The following is a 21,160-nucleotide window of genomic DNA, read 5'->3' on the forward strand; positions in this document are numbered from 1 at the left end:
AATGTTCCAAGAAATAGAAGTGGCAGAGTTAATGACATGTTCAAGTACGCTATATGCGTTGCCAGTAGAATGAGGCCTATAAAACTCAAAATGCATTTACCAATGTTTTTACTATTTTTCAGCAACAGAAAAGCACATGTACAATATTCTACTTCGTGAATGTGTACGCCTGTTTTACAGTATACTCTGACCTCTGTGAATGAAACAGATAGTGCTTCTTGTGTCAAAGTTTTCTTGCTGTTGCTGTTTTTTATTGTTTTGTCTGCGACAGAGCATGTAGATTCAAATTCAAATTCCACTATCGAAGCGAATTTAGGTAATGCTGGCAATAATCAGTGATCCAAAGAAACACTTACGATCAATCATTTCTACATTAGATATTTTATGATTATCATGACTGTTATGTTATACGAATCCACGATCAGTGGCCTATGCATGTAATATCCAACCACAAACACACAAGGGAGGATATTAGTATGTGCGAGATTCCCCCCTCCAATGTAATCAATAAAGTTAATTCTTCAGAACAACAATATAGGCTTGGACAACAAAACATCAAGATTTTTTTTTTCACTTAAATACACAAATATCTAATCAAATAAACTTCTCACTTTCTTGCTGTATGCAAAATCTCTTTGAACTGATTCTTTTGTTGCGATTGAATGACGTATTGTCTTGTGTAACAATGTTTACTTGACTGATTGTAAATATTCGTGACGTCATTTCTTTCTTTTCATGCAGTGTCTTCAATTTCTATGTGTCTGTATAGCTTAGATTTACAGTACAACACACGACGGCACTAAAAAGTACCTTCCGGCTGATTGCATGACTTTTAAACGTGACCGAATAGTCAAACTCAAATGCAACGATAGTTCCGTAAATAATAAATAATTATTTATTTGTGTATTTTCATTGTTTGTCTCCTTTGTAGAGAGATCGGGTGAAGTGAATTAAGGTTGCTGTACTCTTTGCCCTTCAGATAGTTGATTCTCCACTTTCTTGCTTGTTACATCTTTGCTTACTCGACTTTTAAATTTTACTTTGTCGGGGAGAGCATACAAGCGCTTTTTAGTGTCAAACCTTGCATAAATCATACACTGTTGTGATTGTTTCAATTCAATTCAATTCAATTCAAAATTCGTTTCCATGGTCTTGTACCCTTTAAAAGATGATACATGTATTTGCAAAGTGACTGATTGGTTGATATACTACTGTATTACCTGCAACGCATGCTATGTATTAAAACTAGAAACTGTTTGGTCCAACATGTCCAAGGAGGGACTACAGGTTTTATACCTTGGATCAAGAGAGGGCGACATTCTTCTCCAAACCCCGTGCCATATTGTTATAATTATCGTTAAACATAAAGTTTGTCCAACTCTGGTCCCACGGGTAGCACAATGGAGGCATTAGGCAAGCATGCAACAAAGGAATGCACGCCATGATGAGCCCAAATGAAACCGAGTTGGCAAAACTCTCTTTGTATGATTGGCTCTAAACCAATGTAATGACGGGGTCATTTTGAGACTGAAGGGGCTATTGATGAGGGTAAATATTGCTGGGCAATCAACATAATACACTTCGTAGCAGGCCTACTCAGTAATGATATAGGTGGTCTGTAGGCCGGAGGGGGTGGGGGAGGGGGGGGGGGTGGGGGTAATCAGGGAGATGAGAGTCTGTCAGGGGGAGACCCCCCCCCCCTCCCCGGAATCTTGACATTTTTCTAATCAAGTTATACAATGTAGTTGCAGTTCCATATCAATTTGCAAGATCCCCATCGCAATGAATTGTGAATCGAATGTTCATTAACTGCAGTTGATTTCAATACCATACCAGTTCCAATTTCCCAATTAGTGGGCCGACTTGGCCCATTATTATCTATTTCAACGTAGACGAACAGTTTTTCAAGACAGACGCGGGGGAGGGGTGAAGTGGTCCTTCTTGTAATTGTGCTTGTCTTTTTTTGTTTTGTTTTTGTTTGTCTGGGCCTTTAAAGCCATATAAAAGCAGCCTGATATTTAGTTTCCAATGTCTGCAGCAAGGACGTAGGAAGCGGACGGGTGAAAGAAAAGGGAAAAAGTAGGCCCCTATATCATAATTTACTGTCAACTCTACCTACTGAATTTCATTAAACATGCTATCGAGCGGAATTGCGCGTTAGTATAATACATACTGTAGTAGATATTACATTATACGAGAGAATACACTGAGAATTTGAGTTATATGAACTGATGGTTTCGTAGAAAGTTAACGTGAATGTATTATTTGAGTCATGCAGAAAATCTGATTCTCTTATTACCCAGAACAAATGCTTGGAAAAATCAGGCCCATTACAGAGCACAATTCTACTTTTTAATGGGCAGTGATCTCGATGTGATATGATGTTCGTTCGTTCGTTCGTTCGTATTTATTCTGCTTCTCAAATCAAATCAAAATAAATCACATGATCGATGTGACAAATTTAAACAAAACATAACCAAATGACAAAAAAGCTATACAATGTGATATGATGTGATGTGATAATGATGTCAAGTGGGGGTGAGATGTGATGTAATGTGATGTGATGTGATGTGAGTTAATCTGATTTGATGTAATGTGATGTGATGTGAGTTAATCTGATTTGATGAGATGTGATGTGATGTGATCATCATACGATGTGATATGAGTTGAGTTGAGTTGAGTTGATTTGATTTTCTTTTCTTTTTCTAGTAGAAATGCTATATATTTAGGCCTGTTCCAAATTGCACATCGCTAGAGATTGCGTTTAAAGCCTCGTGAACTGAAAGATGAATAAATGAGTAAATGAAAACAATGAATAGGTCCACGAATACAATCATGTAAATGAACAAATTGACTCTTATGTGTACACAAAGAATAACGAAGATCATAAATTCAGAATTTAGAGCGTCTAGATATAAAGATTCAACAACAGAAAAAAGTAAAAGTGCACGTTCTCATCCACGTAGGCCTAATGCTACTGCTACTACTACTACTACTACTACTACTACTACTACTACTACGACTACTACGACTACTATAACTACGACTACTACTACTACTACTACTACTACTACGACTACTACTACTACTACTACTACTACTACTACTATTACTACTACCGTTACTGCTACTACTATTACTACTACTACTACTAACAACAACAGAAGCAGCAGCAGCAGCAACAACAACAACAGCAGCAGCAGCAACAACACAACAACAACAACAACAACAACAACAACAACAACAACAACAAACGGATGCAAGGAAGACGGACAAGAGAAGGAGTAGGAGACTGGGAAAAATATCTCTCCTTTTAACAAGACAGTGGTTTGCAAAATTAGAAAAATTGATACGAGGAGGGAAACCGTAGGTTTGTCTCATGCGATTATTGCTCCCAAGGTAAGCATAAGGTCTGGTCCCATCCTGGAAATTGAAATCTAATCGTTCTAGAGCAGGAAACAAAATAGATCCAGCATTCGAGTGACTGGTGCAACTTTGCCTTTAATGTTCCCTAGGCAGTCATAGAATTTTCGCCAAAATTACATCCTACTTTTCAGAATATTACATTGCGCAAATATTCAGAAAGAAATAACCCGCTTGAACTTATGACATGTCGTCAGTGAGAACACATCTTCCCTAAATGATTGTTCCGGACTCGCATATTTGATAATGGGTGTGATTCTGCAATTTCATTATATTATGCTTGGTCTCGTTTAGAATTACCCGCAGCGATGTTAATCTAAAAATAAAGCATAACGTATGTTATTCGCTTTTTGTCAATAACGTCTTTTGAGAGAAAATTAATTCCAGTGGTTTACCACGGAAAAAATGAAATTATCAACTAGTCGGGAAAGGAACCCCCTTTTTTGTAATGAACGCGTCGAACAACTCAACAACTTTGTATTGCGTTCTTCTCACAGAGAGTTGTGGTGCTTGGATGTGGAGTTGGTGATGCCTTCTTTTTACAGCGTAGAAGAGGACTACCCCAGCGGTGCGATCGGTATCAGTGTATTTTGGTGCGGGGGTGCCCGTGATATCACACAGCGTATGACAGTGCGGTCCACAGGCCAGGGAACGTATTGAACCACGAATCTGTTGTTGTGTAATCCATTCTTATTCTAATTTCCCTTTTCTTGAGCTCTCCGAGTTGTTTGCTCCTATTTTAGACCAATATAACAGTGAGCTAATACTCTGCACGTACATGTACGTCAGCACATCTCTTCAGCGGTCGGGCGACGTCAAAATGGAGGTTTACATCGGGAAACTTTCGTGACAAGTTTGTTTTGGCGTTTTGAGGCCTGATATCGTCTGTGACCGAATCTTCAGGCGAAACATCCCAGCAAGATGTCGTTGATCGTGCACCTGAAAAGTGCCCGTGGATTTCGCTCCAAGGGGGAGCGGATAGCCAAAGTAACATTCAGGGGTAAGGAACCGAAATACAGATTAAGCAAAACAGGTCTTCTCTCCCAGTGGTTTATTGATTATCAGCATTCCGTTTTCCTTTCTCAGGTTTTCAATGAGATTAGAACGATCGCTTTAGACTAAAAATATTCGAAGGAATGCGTGTCGCTTGATTTTACAGGGGGCCGACAAAACTGGCATGATCGCAAATGGATGCTATTCTACTTTGTTCATGCCATGATCATGGTACCAAACCTTTGGCCTTATCATAAAAGGCCCAACCTGAAGTTCTAAACCTATAATGTAATGGTGGAGTTGGGTTCTAGAAATCCATTATGATTTAAATTATACATATTTATTTTTGTAAAGCCGTAAAGGCATGAGATTAGTGGGGAAGAAGCATTTTGTGGAAGCATATAACCTGTCAACTGTTCTGTGGTCAGTAATGGACAAATCAAACCTCTAAAAAGTTTCTACAATTGTCACCATCAAGAAAGAAAACTCGGATTATTCAGTAGGCCCTATTGGACTCTTAAAGCAGCCATTAAAATCTATTAGGCTTAGTTAAGGAGGATTAAACCCAGATGGAATATGTGGATTGTGTGCACAATATTAGTGGAACACAAAATTAAGTTTACAGAAAGTGAGGTAATCCATTCGAGACAAAAGTTATGACTTTTTGAAGATCAGTATCTGTGCCACCATTGCATGAGAAGACGACTCTAATGTGAAAGAAATATACATGTATGGATAATTCAGCATGTTTTATTTTTTTATGAAAGCACTAAACTAAAGTTAGTTTGTATAATTGTACCTCTTTCAGAAAACGGGGAATCATATTACCCTGAACATATGTCAATATCAAGAGGAGGCTCTGTAAATGTCTGTTTTTAATAATTAAATGAAATCTCTCATTTCACTCACTCTTTAATAGCTCATTGTGCAATCAAGTAGAATTAGGAATCTCCACTCTGTGTTCACATAAAGTTAAGTTGACTCTGATTAAGATATCTGTTCTTAAATTCATTTGTAAAGGAAACACAGAGAAGTGTAATTTGATATGCCTGCATGTTAATGAGAGACTTTCATGTATCACAGTGCACTGTGATGTTATCAACTCCTAAATTTGCGCACACTACATTGTATATATTAGTATGCGACTGACCATGACTGATCATTGCTCTGGATAAACAGTGATACTTTCACAGTCCACAAATTTTTCACTTTTTGCAAGAGGCAACTACATGTAAAACTCTCACTATTCTGTGTGTAGGATTCTACTCTTAAATCAAAATCAATTTTGAAAATGGTATGAAGTCTTGCTCAATCACATTTTCATTTAACACTGTGAGTCTAGAAATACAGAGTCTCTCTAAATTGATTTGTTAGACCTGTGTGTTCCTCATTGCTGTTCCAAAATGTATGCCAGTCTTTTATTGGGTGTTTGATGTGCAGGAGACATTATATTCAGCAAAACCTGTTTTAAAGAAAGACCACTTCATGGAGAAGTCCTTAAAAAAGTCTTTCTTAGCAGGTGATAGTGCCAGATACAATTAATTAACTTGTGAAAAGCTCTTAGGGGGAAAACAACAACAACAACAACACAGAGACCTAGTGGTCCTTGTGGACAGGTGATCTTGTCTAAAGACAGGTTCTAACTGTAACTGGGGCAAGTTTGGCTGCAGGTCCTACTGTATGCAGTATTGTATACAATTTTCTGTGCATCTCCTAGATTTCTGGATTGCATTCTTCCTTTTGGTGTCTGTAACAATTCTGTCTCTGTTATCCTATTAGTATTTTGTCTTTCAAATTATTTTCTAACTTTCTTTACCAGCCATAAAAAAAATGATACTTGTTAGATTTACACAGCTTGTTGATCATTACACTTTACACAAACACATGCACTCACTACACAAATCTCTTTAAATATTGAAAACAATGTCATATCAAATCTACTTAGATTCCTCCAAAAACATTTGATCAAAATTTGTTTCATCTGTATAACGTATATCACTTTTGTGTACTTTGATGGTTTAACTGCAAAAAACGAACAAACAAATAACACAGCTGTTGTTCATTGCTGTTGCTTTTTTTTTTTGAGTGTCTGATCTTGGTACTTAATACAGTTTACAATGAACCTAGATTGACTGAAAGGTGAAAAAAAGATGCACACTAATTAAAGGACACTTTTGTAGGAAAAGAAGTTTCAGTGACAGTATTAATGGTGAAATGCTACATTGTGTTTCAAGCAAGCTTTGCACACACTACTGTAAAACATGATACATTCGTGACATGAAATTTTTGCTGCGTGAAATTTTCTCAAATTGCCACTGGCGTTCAATGCATATAGTGTAAACAAGAACTTTCATGTGTATTTTAATTTCACATATCTTGGCGCTTGCGAAATTCGCGAAATTAAAATGCACACAAAAATTTCTTGTTTTACAATAACTTGTAGATCCCATAGGAGTTGCAGAACTTGACCTCACCAGCCTAAAAAAAAAAAAAAAAAAAAATGCCACTATTCCTCTAACTCACTGCCAGTGAAATATCATATTAGCAACAGGTTTTGCAATTTGGAATGAGAAGACTATGAATTATATTCCTTTGTTAAAGAAAAAAAAATCAATATTACTGCCTTGTGAACAAAACAAAAATACCAACTATGCCCGTTCCATTTGTCTGATGTGGCATGCATTTCGCCAAATGAACCTTGAAACACAAATGGTCATTTATTCTTGATAGTGTACATGTACATTTTTGTTTTGCAGGAGGCTGTATTACACTTTATGTGAGAGGAATATTAAAGTGAGGATGGAATTAGTTGTGTTTCAGGAGTAGGATGAGATGTATTGTCAACACCGCATTTTGGATCTATATGCAGATGATTAAAATTGTTATGATAAAAAGGGAGCTCTTTTTAACCCTTAATAATAGATATCAGGTTGTGTAGTTTGTGTGACTTTCTTGTGAATAATACAAATGTATGCTCTACGTACCTCATCCTTAGAAAAAAAAGAATCACTTTTTATGTGGCATGAAAAATGTAACAAACACTGTCTCTTCTGTGAATAGTGGCATGAATAGTTGACTAGAAAAAGGGTGACTTAAATGTTTCTCCAAATGTTGGTAGATATTATAAGTTCAGAACATAGCTGTGTAGTCTTACAATGTAATCTTTGTCAGCTTTCCCTGTCCTCATGAGGAAAAATAAATGTTCATTTAATGTTGAATACATTTTCAACCCTTTTTGATGACTACATTTTGTACATACATGTACTCAGAAGATGCCATAGCTCTTTGCATTTCTCTACTTTAGACTACAATAGAGAATTTCATGCTGCAGGTACATTGCTGGACTACATGTATGTAAACTCTTTCTTTCACATTTTTATTTATTTATTTTTTAATCACATGACATAAGCCAGGCCTAAATCCATGCACTGTGCAAACACACCTAGGCAAATATGCACTTGTAGAGCAAGCATCAATCATCAATAAGAGTAGATCGCTTCCCTGCCAGCAAAAGTTGCAGAGAGACAGCCGTTCCACCTGTTATCCCAGTTTCAAACAGGTCTAGCTGACAGTTTTTAAAAATGTTTTATTCAAGTAATTTGTCCTGCCATAAATCATACATATTACATGTATGTCTAACTCTGATGGTTAAAGCATGTTACTACAATGTAGGTAGACTGAGGCTCCAACAGTGTTTACACACAGGTTAAAAAAACATGAATACACTATTCTTATGCAGGGGGGGGGGGGGGGTGGGGGCAAATCAAATCGAAATCTCACCAACAAACCAGGATTTTTTCTTCCTTTCTCTGAGAGATTTGCTTTCTTTAAACACTTCAACACACTTTCTTGGAGCTGGCCATTCAAACAACAGAAATACCTCCATGCTAAGCTGTCATGATCCATAAAAGCTCTCAAATCCTTGCCTAATTCCCCGATCATCCTTCCACATAACGGTGCTGTGGACTGATGGTTCCTGCGATCTTTTGTTTGAGAATGGGCCAATAGTCCTCATGGAACAGTGTTTGGCCAAAAAGGGTGCACTCTTCCATACCTGGGCTTCTCAAATATCAGAAGCCCAGTGCATAGCATTGTGAGATAATTGATTCCGCACTACCGGTGGACGTTGGTAATATTATGGAAAGGTATTTGAACTGTGTGATGACCACTTTGTTGCACCTGAGTAAGAAGTCAACTGGTGGGGATTCACAGTCATAAAAAATCTCAACCTGTACAAATTTTCACTGTGTACAGTTTTTCAGTCCTCCAACTGACCTTATGATAGTAAGCATACGGTTTTATGTGCTGTTAAAAAGGACATGAAGGGTGTTTTTTTTTTTTGAAATGCAGTTGTAGCACTTTATTTTTTTCATACTTATCATTCTTGATTTCACTGTCCTCATTATAATCATCAATTAAGATACAGCTGTATAATTGTAGTTGTGCATTTACTCTTTCTCTTTCCCTTCTATACCCACTACACAGTGTATGTCTGTTGTGTGTGGTTGTGTTCATGCAATGATTTTTCATCTATTTGACTTCACACAAAATTATGTTTAAGACGTTGTTATCATATTAAAAGTGTAGTATTTTCATGTATGGGCAACCTACAGCTGTAATACAAGAGATGTCATGCTGCCTCAAGTGATGTTATATTTACAGCCAACATGTTATGTTTGTGTTGTATTTTGCCAGATAAATGGCCCTGTTTGGTCTTAGTCAATCAAAAATGATGCAGCACCAAACCACGAAAGAGGTAATTCTTCGACATGATAGGTTTATTTTCCAAATCCGTCTATCTTTGGGACATACGGTAGTTTTTAAATGCTCCAATCAGCAATCTGTGGGATTACTGTATGCAGGTTGGAGAAATAACTTGGCCTATGTTGTCATTTACAGAGCTTTTCATAGCTTCTTGACCCTGACCTAATATCCCACTATTCTTTGCCGTACTTCCTGTTACTGTTTTGATATTATCTAACGAAGGGCCGATACTTTGTTTTTCTTTTGTGAGGGGGCCCAGTTTAAATCAAAATAGGGATGTTAATTCATTGTGAGGATAGGGGATGAAATTCATTGAAGATGACATTCAATTGTGTCCCAAATTCAGCAAACAAAAAAACATGATTGATTTAATTTAACACTTTTCTGGTGCCACCTCCGGGGTTAATTGGCTGACAAGCAAAAAAGAAAAAAACTAGAGAAGCACTCTGAGAGCGCAGACCTCCGCCAAGCATGCAGCTCATTTCCACTACTGATCTTGTTCTTCCATAGAGATCTGTGATTTCCACCCATACGAATGAGTGCTGAAAGTCACCCGATTTCCCAGATATACATGTAGAAGCCTTTTGTTACGTCATAAACATCCAGCTGCGCGGTGCGCCTCACCTTGGTAGAAGCTAGAGCACGCACCTTAGTGCGCACATGCAAACCTCAAATACGCGCAGCCTGAACTCCCAAGTTCATTGACCCTTCCTGCCAAGATATAAAAAATCCTTCATTTAAAATTCCCCCCAAATTCTTGGATCACTACCATAATTCAATCATCTGTTACTTGTGTCATTCTCAACCTTTTGTGTAAGTTTCATCCAAATCCGTTAACTACTTTTTGAGTCATTTTGCACACGGACAAACAAACAAACCAACCAACAAACCAACAGTAATGAAAGCATGACCTCCTCCCTTTGCGGAGGTAAAGAGATAGCTTAACGTTTCAATGGAGTAACTACTGGGGTTAAAAAAGAAAAAAGAAAGTCTTCACACTTTTGGATGCCATTTCCCTATCAAAATTGGCTTCCAAGCTTCACAGTTTTTGATGCCACTCCTCTACCAACATCAGATGCTGACAAGCAAAGATAAACAACACAAAGTCAAATCCTATTTTTTCTGCAAGAAGTGGTGGGGGGGGGGGGGCAAGTGGTAAGAGAACCCCCCTAGCTCCCTCCCCCTCCCTCCCTCCCCCTCCCTGTCCTGTTGCGCAGGCCATGAATGGAATAAGTCTACATCTATGGGAGATCGAAAATTACTGTGCGCACACCATACATGTACGTACTGTATGCACTTCATAGCCTCGTCCATATAGTTTTGTGAGTTGGACCAAGTACTACTCCACAGCAACATTTGTATCAGTTTCCATTCAGTATTTCCCCATAATGCATTAATACCCTATTATGAGTTTAAATATACCATTAGTCCAAGAGTATTAGTTTTAACCTGGACATTTTTGGTAACAAGCTGATTTTTTCAGGATAAGTCCAGAAAAATGTCTAGAATAACATACTAAAAGTCCTCATAAATCCTCCTTGAGCGTTTTCCGCAATCCAAGATGGCGTCCAAAATGGCCGCCATTTCCAGAAATTCTTGTAACTTTTCAACCAGAGAACCCAAATACAAAATTTAAATGTCTAAATATATGTTTTAAAGCATGAAGAACTCAATAAAATACATATCAAGAGATGTTGATGCACGCAAGTACCGAAATCCAAGATGGCGTCCAAAATGGCCGCCATTTTCTGAAATTCTTATAGCTTTTCAGTCAGGTAACCCAAATACGAAATTTAAATGTCTAGCCATATGTTTTGAAGCATGAAGAACTCATTGAAACACATATCAAGAGATTTTGATGCATGCACGCAAGTACCGTAATCCAAGATGGCGTCCAAAATGGCTGCCATTTTCTGAAATTCTTATAACTTTTCAGCCAGGTAGCCTAAATACAAAATTTAAATGTCTACATATATGTTCTGAAGGATGAAGAACTCAATAAAGTACGTATTAAGAGTTGTTGAAGCTCACAAGTACCGTAATCCAAGATGGCGTCCAAAATGGCCGCCATTTCCTGATTTTTTTCCTCATAATTTTGCAAGTAGATGTCAACTGTACACACTTGGAATGTCGAAATATACATTTTGAGTCTCAAGGAACCAAATACTTATTCAGAGATTTTGAAACACAAATAAAGCACTTGAGCACTTCCAGAAATCCAAAGTGGTGTCCAAAATGGCTGCCATTTCCTGTTTTTCTCATAACCCTGCAACTACGTAATTGCGATACGCACTTAAATGTATAAATATATATTTTAAGACATAAGGAACCCAACGAAATACTTATTTAGAGATCATGAAGCACATAAGTACAAATAAAATCACGTGAGTTCTTCCCGAAAACCAAATGTTGCCCAAAATGGCCGCCATTTGTTCATCAAAATTTGCTGTTTTTAGCCTGTTTCAAGAGACAAAGAAATTCAACATAATGTTCGAGATTCAACAACTCAGAAGGTCCAGTGGAATCTTTCCTGTAAATGTGCACAAAACGGGTATAGGTTGGGTTGGATGCATCCCTCCCCTTCCTCCTTGGGGAAGGTGGTGGCCTGTACAATCATTATTTTCCAAATATTCAACCTGAAGTATTTGCACTTTGTCATTCAGTTGTAATCATAAAAATGCTAAATGTCCCTCGCTCGGCCCCTTTTTATAGACTTTGTACACTTTTGAGATTAACAAATTTCCGAATCTGTCATCAAAAAGTGTGCACCAGATCTTTCACTTACAAAATGCAAAAGTTAGTTCCCTCATATTGAAGGGTAATTTGCCCTAACTCTTCAACCGCTCACTTCCCCCAATATATATTAAATTTCCCTTTTGATTAACAATTCCCAAATATTCCATCAAATGTGTGTAAATGATATAATTATTTCATTTCTATTCAAGTGTAAAAGCTCCTTCTTTTCTATGGGGGATGGGGATAATGAGACTATTATTATCTACTCTTCGAGAATGGATAATTTTCTCCATATAACACCAAGGGTGCATTAGGCCGTTTAATGATGATCATCGAAATGCAAAACTCCCTCCAGTCGAAAGTGACCCCCCCCCCCATCATCTACTAGCTCATTGCCTTGAATATACTAGTCTTTATTCTACTTACACTTTTTATTAGAAACAAAAATCTAGTGTTTCATCAACAGAGCGCACCATAAAACTCGTAACCTGAAAAAAAAAAAACAAATCTCCATTTTGTGGGAAGGTGCATCACCTCATACGCCTCCCCCGCATATTTCCATAAGTATTAATTTCTTACTTTTAGGACAAAAGCAAATCTCAGATATTTCACCAAAGAGTCCGCTAAATCTCTGAATTTCAATTTGGAAAATACAAAAATTTCTGAGGTATGGGAAGGAGTATTCTCCTTTCACACTTCTCCCTCCCCGACACTTTCCTGAATATATATTTTTCCTCACGTTTTCAAATAGAAAACAAATATCGGGTATTTCATCAAATGGATGCAACAGCTCTGTGAAAATACGAAATTTTCCCTCGTGTGGGAGCAGGCAACCCTGTAACCGCGCACTTCCATGATTGTATATCTTTTTTTCCCTTTTTTGATGGAAACAAAAATCTAATATTTCACCAATAGGGTGCATCAGGATGTCTGAATATCAGGTCTGAAAATGCAAAATCTCCCTCATGTTGGGGGGGGGGGAGGGGGAGAGGACCTCCCCCCCACACCCTTCCATAATCATATTGCCCATTTCCCTGAATACTACTTTATATCCAATTTCCTACTCTTTGATGGAAATAATTGAATATCTTACCAAACGCTTGCACTATGTATTTCACTTTCGAGTAAAAAAAAGAAAGAAAAAAGGTCCCTCGTATGGTGGAGGAGTATCCCCCCTCCATGCACAAATAACTTTACTTTTCAAAGAATTGTTTTTATTTCTCAAGTGATAACTGACAGTTTCAACTGGAACTCACCTCATGGTAGACATCAAATGCATTGGTAATAAAAAGGGGCTAGCACTAAATTTTCATCTCATGTGCTTAAGGTGACGAAAATAGACCATGTGGTAAACGGATATTGCCTTCTAGTATAGGCTTTATGTTTAGCAACAAATCTGTTGGTGAAATATTTCTCTCGTAACAAGGACACACTCCTTGACGTTAACATGCAAATGCTTTTATTTGTATACGTTACACACAAGAACTATATTTTAAATAAAAAGTTTCTTATAAAATATATTGACATTTATTTACATAATTGTGAGATAAAATTGGTTGCACCCCATTTTCCATATAAGGAAGAGCTCGAGCGTTAAAATCAGCACATTCGTGCGTCTAAATATCTTAATATGTATTTTATTGAGTTATTCATGTTTCGAAACGTGTAAAGACACTTAAACTGTGTATTGGGTTCTCTAGTTGAAAGGTTATAAAAATTTCAGAAAATGGCGGCCATTTTGGTTGCCATATTGGATTACGGTACTTGTGTGCGTCAACATCTCTTAAAATGTATCTTATTGAGTTCTTCATCCTTCAAAACATATATCTAGACACTTAAATTTCGTATTTGGGTTACCTGACTGAAAAGCTATAAGAATTTCAAAAAATGGCGGCCATTTTGGACGCCATCTTGGATTTCGGTACTTGCGTGCATCAACATCTCTTGACATGTGTTTTATTGAGTTCTTCATGCTTTAAAACATATATTTAGACATTTTAATTTTGTATTTGGGTTCTCTGGTTGAAAAATTATAAGAAATTCTGGAAATGGCGGCCATTTTGGACGCCATCTTGGATTGCGGAAAACGCTCAAGGAGGATTCATGAGGACTTTTAGTATGTTATTCTAGACATTTTTCTGGCCCTATCCTGAAAAAATCAGCTTGTTACCAAAAATGTCCAGGTTAAGGCCTTTTTTGACCTAATGCTCTTGGACTACATTGCAAAGCTTACATAATGAAGATTTCAAAAATTATGATGTCTTTCCATACAAGGACTATTTGCATTTTTCATTAGTGGTCTTCCCTAAATTATTCAAAGTGGAATGATAATTTATGAATGTGTATCTTACTACTGGTACATGTACATATTGTATGCACATATAATGTAATGTGCAGTATATTTCATGTATACTTGTATACATGTGACATCACAGAAATTTACCAGAAGTAACTGATTCCAATGAACTAGCAAACTTGCCTATTGTGTGTACATGTACAAAGAAAACTGTGTGACTCCTACAAATTGCACATATGCATAATACACATGTCATTTGCATTGTAGATTTTGCTTGTCCAGCTATTCATCCTTTTGTCCCCATCCTTTCTCTGCTTTTCTATTCTCCCCATTCTATTTTCTTCTCATCTTTATTGTTCCAAATGCTAGGTCTCTCATAACACATGTACAATGTATTTGACCGTGGGTAAACCTGTACAGCAGTTTTCGAAAGATTGAAGATTAGAAACCGTTACTTTGCTTTGTTTGGCACTTGACATGCACCCTCGAGTGCTTTCTTCATCAAAAGGGGGTGCTGATCTGGAACATATTGGTCAATATTCTCGTAGAGATTACTTAATCCTCCTAATCCCGTGTGTGTCACCATGGCCTACCTATTTGTCAGAGGCTACACTTGAGTGGATTTGTTAAACTTTACAACTACAGTAGGTCAAGTTTTAATTGATCATTGAATGTTGATGAAAAAGCATGGCAAGTATAAAGTACCGTATGTCCCCAAAAAAATTACAATGGGACCCTCTGAAATGACAACTTAAAAGATAGTGAATCAATCTAAATGCAGTTTCAGGGTATGAAACTATAACTTCTTACCCACATCTTACAGAAAACCCCATCTTATTTGCTTCAGTAGTCAGAGAGAAATGAGGATTTTTAGAGCATATCTAGGAATCCCTTCCCTCCAAGTTATGTTCATTGTGTGAACACATGCACTTCCAAGAGCATCCAACTATGTGCTCAACTTGGAAGTTATCGATGCGAAAAATCTGATTGTAATTTTTTTTGGGGGGACATGTACAGTGCTTTGCGCAGAGAGAGATAACTAGTACGGTAAGAAGCAAAAAAAAAAAAAGAAAAAAAAGAAAAAAAAACCTTCCCCATTCTTTATAATGGATGTACATACAGTTGTATCCCTTCATTTCCCACCTGTGCGCAGGAGTCGCCAGCCAACGTTTACATTTGGTGTATATAAAGTATTCAGTGCAATATTCAAAGGTTTACCATTCTTTTCTTGCTTTGTGTGTTGACCGCTGGTGTGCAAATGTCAGAATCATGTTTGTCAATATTGCCACAGTTACCTGAAAAATGTCAATCGGCCTGTTTTTGCTTGTTGAGGAACTTGAATATTCCCCAGTGGGCTACCCATTTAGTAGTTTCAGGCAATGATATGCAGAGGTTATTGGTGTATAATCTTTGCATTTTGCACTGTAGAAAGCAATTTATTGATGTGTACAACGTTGTACTCCTGTCTACATTGTACATGTAAGTAGCATTTTGATTGTGACCTCGACAACTACAATTGTGGAAAAAAAATGGCGTCATGCATATCCCAGTCAAAGTGCAGAATTTTTCAGGATGACATAATCTCCTCTGTTCACTTCCCTTGAAATTACTTAAAATACTTAGTCATGATGTCACAGTTTTCCACAAAAGTGGTACCTGCAGTGGAAAGACAAGCATTTTTTTTTTGAATTGTACATAGATACCACTACACACTTGATTATATTGTTAATGTACATGTATTAAGCAGTATCAATGTAGTGTAGCAATACTCATGAATAAAAAGTGTACATCTTCCCTTTTTATTACCCTGCTCCTCCACCCCATCCCCCAAAAGGAAGGGAAGCCATGCATTTTATTTTTTCATAGAGAGTCATATCAGATTGCAATCACCATCTTTGGATTACTTTGAAGAAAATATTTTGCAAATTACAGAGTGGCATCTTTGCCTGTGTAAAACAATGATAAAAATGGATACTTATTGTGCCACATCAAATTCTGTTTTCCTCCCATGGAAGCCAATATGTACTACAAAGTACAATGTACTTTTGGAATATACACTGTATCCTCTTGGTTAATAAAGGCAACAAATTATGTTTTGAATGTTGCTCAACAATATTTATGTTTAATTGTTTTAAGTGAACATCAGTGTTGTCTAGCATTGGTCTAGAAACTGCTGAGCCATTACCAGGGTTAAAATCTACAAATTTCGTAGACATCACTATTGGTCATCAAATTCTTTGGGATATAAGAAAAAAATATAATTTGTTTTTAAAAAAATATCAGTACATGTGAGTTTTAGTGTTTGCTGAAAAGTTAAAACAATTTTACCCCTCCGCAGCATATTAATTACATAATGCACCTAAATAGCTGTATTACTTCAACTGCTATAATCTACTGTGGGATAGTAAAACTAGAACTCTATTGTACAGTGGTTGTTATTAAAGTTTATGCATACTCTTATTCACAAATTCTATCCGTGGCCCACTATGATGGTTTAAAGTTGTTTTATTTTTGACCCTGAATGACAACTTTAGCACACTGTTAAAAAATCTCCCTTGTGCTTGTAAAAAGTGCAAATAGAACTTAAAGGGATCGTACAGTTCTGGTTGAGACCTAATTTCAGGTTTCTAACATTTTTAGGTGAGATACGTAATGAGAAATCTCATATGAAATACGAAAGAGCATGCAATTTTATGAGGAATTCAATGTTTATTTGATAAAAATTGGTTTTGAAATGGCCAAGATATCCAAAAAAGAATGATTCTAGTAAAGTGTGGGACCCACACTTTTTAACGATTGCTTTGTTTTACTTTGTTTTTGGATGTTTCAGTTATTCCAAACCCGATTTTCATCAAATAAACTTTGAATTCCTCTTAAAACGGTAGGCTCTGTACTATATCATAAGTGTTTTCTTGGTATCTTGCAAAAATTTAAAAGCCCAATTCTCATCTCAACCAAAACTGTACTATCCCTTTAAAGAAACTTGTGGAATAAAATACCAGATGCAGCTCTGTACATTTATACAACTCTGCATTCATTCTAAAGGTTATATGGCAGAGATATGTGTACAAATATTATAACCTTATTTATAAATTTATACCCATGAGGCAGATATTGCTGAGTTTCCCAACCAAAATATTATAATATGCATTATTTATGTTTTCTTTATATCCAGGTGTCAGCCAGACGACGCAGATCCTCGAAAATGTTGGAAACGAAGTTGTGTGGGATGAGGTAAGAATATGATACTGACATTAGGTGTTTTCACATCAGCCCGATGTTTCAAAATAGCGCGCTATTTTCTGACTTGGGAAATTAACCCAATCACGAAATAGCGCGCTATTTGATAATATGAACACAAATTAGTGCGCTAATACTGTATCGCTTTGATCGAGAAAATTTCTCGAGTCCAACTCGGGAAATTTCTGAAATAGCATACTCAGCTGTCGAATTAGCTCGAAAAATATGCGGGCTAATTCTCTTCGGGCTGATGTGAATAAGAAATGAAATAGCGCTCTAATTCGCAATCGCGAAAAATATCTCGAGCTTGGATTTTTATCGGGCTGATGTGAAAACGCCTATTGTCACTGTTCATTTCATATGTTTATGTGGAATCTAAATATAAAGCATCAGCATGTACATTGCAATTTACTGTCAACTTTGAGTATCACTGTCAACTCAAAATGTAATACCCACTGTTGTTTTTGTAATGATGCTTGTGTTTATAGTGTGAGGTGTTAGAAAACCTTTTGAATGATCTATGAACTTTTTCGTCTGAGCTCTTCTAGGAAATTTATTGGGCAAGTATAGCCAACACTTACAAATGTACTTTTCCTTTGATACTCAAAGGTTGCAACATTTAGAGACAGTTTAGCAAAACATTACAATCTCAGCATTAGGTGGACTTTATGATAATCTAACCATAGAATGTAGATTTGTTTTTTTCCACAAAGGATACACATGGGCTTTGTGCTTCTTTTTTTTTCTTCAAATTTCATTTCATAATGCTCTCTTAGTTTGATGTGGCAAACATTTTGATTTCTCATTTAAACACGTGAAGAAACAACTAACCCATGACTATGTAAATGCAGCGACACATTGTACCCATAGATTTTTCCTTTCATAAGTATATATTTACAGGGCCCTGTTTCATAAAGCTGTTCGTAAAGTTACAAACAATTTACGAGCGACTGGTGATCAGTTCTGAAGTGCTATACTTATCAGAATTTCAATAATTCAGCACAAGAACTGATCACCATTCGCTCGTAAGTCATCCGTAACTTTATGAACAGCTTTATGAAACACCCCCCTCAGGACCCACATTTACTTGTTCTAAATGTCAAACACCCAGTGTGCTGAGTATTTCAATGGGGGAACTCCACAATTTCAGTCATAGTGATTGTGAACAGTGGTCTCACACACAATAGGTCTTTGTATTTGCCATGAACCACCATTTATTGATTTAGGAATAGTCAGGTTGGTGTGTTACTTGTGTGCTTATTTTAACACCTGTTTCTAGAATGTTCTTGTTCTTTATCAGTTGTTAACCTTCAGTATTGCTCCTGGTGTTGTAGGTATATTGTCTCAGAGTTGTTTTTTTTTTAATATTTTGTTTCCAAATTGATATTTTTTGCCCATTTGTGCTCAATAACTACAGTTGAAAATGCATGACATATACATATTATGCAATTTTGTTTCAGATTTAATGATTATGCATGAAATATAATATGGTTCCAATCAAACTTCAATTTTGTTTGATTTGTTCAATTATATAGATTTCGTTGCATAGTATTGTGCAGATGTCTGTCATTTTATCTGACTCTATAGAATTTACAAGGTGTGGCATATATGTGGTACAAGATGCCTTGAATATTTTCACATCACATACTGTATGATTACATTTTAACAGTTGCTCTTGAAATGTTGTTTAACCTCCAAAACTCAGTGGGATAATTTTGATTGACAGATGATGTGATAAAATGCAAATAAACCTTCCATTCATTACCATCTTATCTTGTATACTATAAGTGTAGTGGAGCATGTTGTTATTGTACAAGTAGCTCTTTAAACAAAGGCAGTCTAAATCAGTTTGGATTGTTGGAAAGAATTTCTTATAGTCTGGATTTTTTAAATAGGTTATGTCATGGAAACTGAAAAGTCAGGATCATATTGTGTAATTCATACTGAAGCATTCCATCCTCAGAAAATTAGAGTATTCCTTTTTGTTTTTGTTTGCATATAATGTAATTTCTACAGAAAATTCATTCTATTGAATTAAAGAATTTTTTAATGGACTAAACATCCCAAATCAAGTGTAACTTTTGGTTCTGTAGCAAATAAATAAAAGTTGACTTGTTGTTTTGAGTTCTAGATTTGTCATTGTAGAATTTTAATGTTCAAAGCAAGCCTGTCACCGTGGGAATATCATTTTCCGTCAGCCACTAGGCACTTATCCGCTTCTATGCCAGGGACTTTGAACAGTGTCTATAACACTATGGGGCTTTCTGTGCTAATCCACACTCTAAGCGCACAAAGACTTAATCTGGATGTCCACCTGAGGCTCTGCCATTTCCTGATGCTCTTTGTAAAATCTTGTCTATTTTTCATCAGAAGTAGTTTCTGAAGTTTCATATTATCACATAACAAAGGTATAGTGTATGATTTGTCAGGAGATTTTCCATCTTAATTCTACAAGTGGTGAAAATGTAACGTGAAGTTTTGTTTTGTTGTTGTTGTTGTTGTTGTTGTTGTTGTTGTTGTTTTAACCAGGCATTGGCTGGTATGAAAGGAGGGGTCAATTTCTAAACTTTAACCATTGTCTCTATTTTTTTTTTTTGTGTGTGTCCGTCCACAGCAATTTGAGTGGGCCATGGGTAGCAGTATTGAGAGTCATGAGATGGTTGAGATCAACGTCTTGAACTTCAGCAAGTACCTGTCCAACAAGTAAGTCACCCCTTAAAGCTTTTCAAGATAACTTTACTCTTTATGTGCAATGTGATGTATGCACTCCCTACTCAGTCGACAGAGTGCCAAGTTGGCATATTTTGCTCAAACACATAAACCCACCCCAACTGATCAATAAACGGCCAAATGCCACAGTACCATGAATACATGTACTTCATCTGTGATTCTGTTCCTCTCACATGTGCGTAGCTTGCATGGTGTACTAATTGAATATAAAGCGGTGTTGCCTGTTGGATTTTCATGTAAATTCTCAGTTTATGTAATTGTTGTCCCCGCCGAACGAGTTCGAGCAGGGGACTATGAAACGGGCTCCGTACGTGTGTGTGTCCGTGTGTCCGTCCGTGTGTCCGTCCGTCCGTCCGTCCGTCCGTGTGTCCGTGTGTGCGTCCGTGTGTGATCAAAATCTTTAATTTGCTACTTCTCTGTCATTTATGAGCCAATTTTGATTCTGTTTGCTTTATATGATAGCACTACATGGGAGCTTTGAAACTTCTACACAGAATTTCAGTCGTGACCTTTGACCTTGACCTTTGACCTATATTGTACATTTTGCTACAAAATGCTACTCCTTCGCCATTTCTAACCCGATTTCGATTCCGTTTGCTTTATGTGATGGCACTAGGTGAGGGCTTCAAAACTTCTACACAGAATTTTGACCTTTGACTTCTTTGACCTTTGACCTTGATTTTTGACCTGTATTGTACATTTTGCTACAAAATGCTACTCCTTCGCCATTTCTAACCCGATTTCGATTCCGTTTGCTGTATGTGATGGCACTAGGTGAGGGCTTCAAAACTTCTACACAGAATTTTGACCTTTGACTTCTTTGACCCTTGACCTTGATTTTTTGACCTATATTGTACATTTTGCTACAAAATGCTACTCCTTCGCCATTTCTAACCCGATTTCGATTCCGTTTGCTTTATGTGATGGCACTAGGTGAGGGCTTCAAAACTTCTACACAGAATTTTGACCTTTGACTTC

At 36.8% G+C, this 21,160-nt stretch overlaps 1 long non-coding RNA gene across 1 annotated transcript; it reads left to right on the plus strand.

Moving 5' to 3' along the window:
- Positions 1 to 4,314: 4,314 nt before the first annotated feature.
- Positions 4,315 to 20,156, plus strand: LOC139743579 (uncharacterized). Its single transcript, XR_011711765.1, has 3 exons — positions 4,315 to 4,423; positions 17,388 to 17,446; positions 20,067 to 20,156. It is a non-coding gene; the product is annotated as an uncharacterized lncRNA (long non-coding RNA).
- Positions 20,157 to 21,160: the final 1,004 nt, after the last annotated feature.

The sequence above is a fragment of the Diadema antillarum genome, unplaced genomic scaffold (assembly GCF_040938485.1).
Source record: "Diadema antillarum isolate AM-2024a unplaced genomic scaffold, OU_Dant_1.0 seq00001097_RagTag, whole genome shotgun sequence".
Lineage (NCBI taxonomy): Eukaryota > Metazoa > Echinodermata > Echinoidea > Diadematoida > Diadematidae > Diadema > Diadema antillarum.